General features: G+C 38.4%; 1 long non-coding RNA gene across 1 annotated transcript; it reads right to left on the bottom strand.

Annotated features, from left to right (window-relative positions):
• Window positions 1-242: 242 nt before the first annotated feature.
• Window positions 243-2,360, bottom strand: LOC141646346 (uncharacterized). Its single transcript, XR_012545520.1, has 3 exons — window positions 2,114-2,360; window positions 1,235-1,296; window positions 243-551 (listed from the first exon to the last, which is right to left on the bottom strand). It is a non-coding gene; the product is annotated as an uncharacterized LOC141646346 (long non-coding RNA).
• Window positions 2,361-6,000: the final 3,640 nt, after the last annotated feature.

Raw genomic sequence — 6,000 nt, 5'->3', positions numbered from 1 at the left:
CTAAGAGTAATAGCATACCAATAGCAAAAGATAGGTCAAGTAAAAATGTAACAATAAATCAAACATGCATATGCAATGACACATCCTACCCCACACTCAATTTTTTTTTTCTTAGAAAATTCGTATTATTAATTTTTTTTTTAAAAAAATTGTTTCAAATTTTGTAAAACTTAGTTTTGGAAAACCTTTTGCTCTGATACCAACTGTAACAGCCCTAAATTCTCACGACCAAAACGATAATCTAGAGATGTTAAATTCACGGCTGTCACTCCACACTTAGCTGAAAATGCCTAAGTGCAAGGTAAATACAGAGTCAACCTTTAAAAATAAAGTACATGTCTCAAAACTTTATCAAATAATTAAAACGTTGCAGCGGAAGACTTAAGTCTTACAAAATCTAAAACAATAAATATAATTCAAATCCAACAATATTATAAAATTATAAATAGATTAAAACGGAGTCTTTATTCAAATCCTTCCACGCTCGTACTAATCCCCGGATCCAGTATGCACCCATGCAGCATCTCAAGCATCTCAATTGTACCTATCAACTGTACCCAAAACATAAATAGGTACAGGTTCCAGTGGGGGAACAACCCAAAACATAAGGACGTCAGCAAAAGCTGAGTTTTGAGAAAATGAGAAGAAATGATAAATTCACAATAGAACAATATTATAAACTTTACAAGCTCCAAAAACAGTTAGAAAGAATTATATTCCAAAACCAACATTATTGTAAATCCAATACCAATTATTAAATCGTTAAAAGTCCATAACTTTCACCACCTGTGTGCCAAGGTCCTACCCTTGACACGGTCTAAGAGGTATCACCTGTGCTTGGTCAGACTTATAAGAATGCGCATCTCTCACATTTGGGCAGTCAGTAGGATGAGGCTGCCAAAGGAGAAAGTCTAACCCCCCTAGCGAGTGGGGGCCGGTCAAACCCCACCCAAATGGAACTCGGGCCAAGAGTTCAGTTTTCGGGACGTAATCCCAGGGACGTCTCAGACGCACCTTAAAACCTGCTAGACCAACAGAACTCCCAGAGTCTGCTACATAATCACCAAGATGGCTTGCGCCAAATAATTTCCAACTGGTGACCCATGGTCACATAGAACAATATTTAAAAATTCAGAAAAGCGAATATAAATCCATCGTTGCCAAAAGTATATAAAAACTCTTTAAATGTTAAACCGAACATGCTCTTAATTTTAAAAAGGGTAAAAGTCCTTACCTCTCGAGACGGTCAGTCCAAGCTACCTTAATCCAAGAATTTCTTTTCTTCGAAACCACAAGCTACAAGTATACAAGTTATCCGGTTACCACTCTATGTAATATGAAAAATAATCCAAACTTGCCACATAGAGACTCACTAGTATGTAAGCTCGCTCGACATCTCATCCGATCACTTAAACTGGTCTCATGACAGAATGCTCAATGTTCAAGTACACAATTTCCATTATTCAAAGTCTGGGTGAATTTGGACAACTAAAAGGAGTATATCACCCAGCCATAAACAACTTAATAAGCCAATGTTGTTGCTAGAGGATAAGGTCACCCATATTCCCAATGTTTAACGAATGGAAAACAAAAGTCTAGGAAAACCAAATCATCATGTTCAAGTGCTTATTCATTCATGTACAGGAAACACGTTCCCAACCTCAAACTCCATTTTTTCCAAATTAATAGACCTTACCACAATGAATCTCCATATCAGGCAAAATATACTACACCCCACCAGACTGGCTCAAATTAACAACAGCTTAAACAAACACCCCAACGACTCAGCAACAACGGCACGCACCGCTCCCGAATATTTTCAACAATACGCCACCTATAATCGGTGCACGCTGCCCAAACCCAATGATACATTCTGATAAAGAACCCGAACAATTCAACTCTAATTTTCACAAATATTCCCCATATCTTATATAAAATTTATCATAATATCATCTTATTTCTTATAAAACTTACCCCAAATTCGATATAAGCGCACCCCTAACATTAACAACACAAGGCCCATAATAATCTCGACCTTAATTTAACAAATCATAGAGTATTCTAGCAAAACGGTCTACCAAACTGAGCAAACGACAATAGACGAAATACTTACAATTGACCAAAGAGGAAATAAGAGGAATGATCAAGAATCGTGTAGGAATCGTGGTTATCCGCTAACCTAGGTGTGCCGTCAGACCAATATCTGAATTGAAAGGGGTGAAGGAAGCAAAAGTGTCGCCAGATGCTGCGCTCAGATGACAAAGAATTGTATTTGGGGAAAAGTAATTAGATGAAAGGGGTTTGGTTTAGGTTTTTAGTAAGAGGATCTATTTTTCTTTCTTTTGTATACTAGGTTGGGTCAAGGTATGACTTAAAACCAAGTCGGGTCTTAAATAGTTATTCACTCCCGAATAATCCATAACTGATATATCTCGAGAAGTTCGCATAAGTTTTATTTCCTATAACGATATGTAATTTCAAGATCTCCAACCTACGTTCCCCATAGTAATTAATTACAATAAGAAGAATAATCTCTCATAAATAATTTCAGAAAATAACAGGGTGTTACAATTATAATCGAAAATTTCAAATTGTTTTACTTTCCTAGCACATTCAAAGCAATAAACCATGTACATTAGAAAGAATAGCATACCTTGATTGATGAACAAAGTAGAGAAACGAAATTAAACTAAGAAATCAACCCCAAGAATCACTACTAACCCAAGAGAAAGAGAGGATTTGAGAGGAAATAAGGAATTGAGAGTGATTTAGGTGTAGGTGTGTCGAAATATAGAGGAATAAGAAGAAGAAATAGAAAGATTAGGGGTTTTAAGAAAACCCGTAGGATTCGCTGTACAGTAACCTACTCGATCGAGTGCCTGGGGTACTCGATCGAGTACCACCCTACTCGATCGAGTAGGAGCTAAATCATCGAGTAACTGCAGGAATTTTCCCACATCCCGACATCATAGCTTCCTAATTAGATCGAGTGAGGTCTACTCGGTCAAGTAAGCACTTGCACTCGGTCAAGTATAGTTAAGTACTCGATCATAAGTACGAAGTAACTTGAAGATTCCTGCAAAAACAACACCGCGTGTCGATTCCAACTAAATTCGGAATTCGGCACTCATTATCAAGTTCATTCACGCATTACTATTATTAACCAAGCCTACCATATTGTCAAACAAATGAAGTTTATTCCACTTACACTACACCCATTACCCTACTCGGTTTACACACTACCGAATCTTCCGTAAACATAATCACGTCATCGTATTACATTTAAGCTTACTTTATATATTACTACTAAATTGAAACATTTAAATTAACATTAGTTCATTCTTTCATTTGACATGTAATTGCATAATTTTCATAATAAATGAATCTATCACTTCTCGCATAAATGCATACTTTTAAACAACTTATTCGATCATGTCTTACATTCTATCATAAGCAATTCACCTTGCACGAATCAAATATTACGCAGCGGAAAGATTTCGACCATCCTATAAGGCAATAACGCATTACCATATGCTATGTCTCGAATTATAACTCACTATACTATAATTATCATCATAGCAGCTACATAAAATTTCGTCACATATCTCATAACCATCATATAAGCTCACTAATCATCCAACGAGCTTCAATAATCTCATCAATAATTACCATACTCGGCCCAAACATTACTATCACACCTCTATTAATTCTAACAAAAACTTAACCGGAGGTAGCTCCGGCACAATTAACATACATAGCACACATAGACATACGGACTCCACATTCCCATCCCATGTGACTGGCTTAAGTGTCAAGGGGCCAAGATTTTGAAATGAGGGCGCCTACTCACCCAAAATCTAGCATCAGTCGGGGCTCCCATTACACATACACCAGGTTCATTTTATTAGACTCCCTACGTTCATTGTGTTCATTTGTTACAGGTTCCAAAATCGCCGCTCTGATACCACTTTGTAACACCCCCATATCCAGAGGAGCCTTAACTAGGCCTTCCTTAGCATATAAGGGCGTTACCATCTCGGTTGACCGAGGAAAGTAATTATCAAACGTCAATAAAAGAACTATTAAGTTATATTACAAGCGGTTTAAACAACAAACGATGTAAAAGGTACAACTCAGAAGCTACTCGCTACTATAAACAAATCTCGTGAAGACTCATCCCTGCCCGGACTCCAGCTATCCACAACATCAACACCGCTAAGACCGATTGCTCACCATAAGGGATCACGGCGGACACATAACAAACAAACAACCACACAAGGTCGATCGAGACAAGATAAGACAATGGCAACTACAATCAACAATACAAACAATGATATCGGACCCAACCGCAATCACAATAATCCAACCAAACTCACATCGATCGTCCACTGGACCACCACGCCAATGGGGACCGCACCGTTCCCACCTAAGCCCCGCTCATCATACCGAGCGATAACCCTGTCCATTAATGTGCACATCCCCTTCCGTGGCGGGTTCCACGAAAGGCAAAACTAGGGCGTGAAGCCACTCCCGCAAGTGACCCCACTCAGCCGAGAACGCATCTCGAGAACCATCAACAGTAATCACAGCCACAATCACAACACAACACAATTACTATATCGAACAACCACAATACTACCACAACGACCGACACACTAGACCATCTACAGAAACTGAGTAGGCGAACCTACCTTTAAGCAACCGCAACCAATCCATGCCGACAGATAACACATCCAGCGACCAAGCAAAGCCTATAACCACCATACAATTATCTATTACTAACAAGCAAACCCTAACTAAAGAGACAAAGACACAGATGATGATTGTGACATACCTATAAGGGAAAACTCAGCAAGAGATCGCTACCCGACACCAGTGACGCCCTCCCAAGGTTCAAAGATCTTCAAAAAGGCTTCCATGGAGGTTTTGAGGTGAAGGGAAGGGAAAGGGGCAACTGAAGGATAGGAGGAAAGTGGCGGAAGTGATTTGCGGATTTAACAAAACGCGATATAAAACCCTCGCTGAAAACCCGGTACTCGATCGAGTACCCAACCTACTCGATCGAGTGGCCCCCTACTCGATCGAGTACCCTAGCTACTCGATCGAGTAGCCTCTACTCTATCGAGTACCACTCTTAACACGCAGCTCAAACAGGTTTTGGCACACTTTCCTAAGACTACTTCTGCTCCCAAGGTCGGTCAACGGTGGTCAAAGGGTCCCTAAAAGGGCGGGTATTACACCCGGGATCTCTCAACTCCTGCATTTCTGCAAGCAAGTTAAAAAAAAAATGATGACATTTTTTAGGAGCTTAGAAAGTTAAATTTAATTTTTTTGCTTTCATTTATTATTTTCTTTGCAATTAGCGAGTTTATACATGACGAATCTACAATTTAGTAAAAGGTGTGCCATATTATTATGCTTTTTCTACAAGTGTTTTTGTGTAAAAGATATTTATGAGATACTACAAATGTTATAACAATAGCTTTATTTGTCTTAAAATTTACTTAGCTTATTATACCACCTCAATGAATTTACAAAGACACATTTTGGACCTATATACATTAATCTGATGTGATTATTCTAATAATCCCATAAAAATTGCACAATGTAAGCCTACATAGAGAATTTAAAACATGTGACGAAATATTTTTTTTGCATAACATCACACCGTTAAAGCTTATATAATTGATTGGTAAATTAGCGTGTTTCAATAAGACCATATATAATGAAATACATGGATCAATAGATAATATTTGTTTTTGTTCCGGGTGTAATTCCAGAGCAGATTTGTTACCACGTAAGCTTGTAGAATGATGACTTTGCTTGACTCTTCCTTTCGGCCTCTCCTGAAACAATGAACAAACTGATGGCTCGGCTTGGTACCGAGCGAACTCACTCCGACGCTCAAGTCAGTAAACTTAAAGGGATTAAGTTGTGTGTTACTTGGCAAAGTATATTGTAGAGAGATAAGGGAGTTGATACCAGATTAATTGTGGGTTA

Source organism: Silene latifolia, chromosome 3 (assembly GCF_048544455.1).
Source record: "Silene latifolia isolate original U9 population chromosome 3, ASM4854445v1, whole genome shotgun sequence".
Classification (NCBI taxonomy): Eukaryota; Viridiplantae; Streptophyta; class Magnoliopsida; order Caryophyllales; family Caryophyllaceae; genus Silene; species Silene latifolia.
This window is presented reverse-complemented; position numbering and strand designations above follow the sequence as displayed.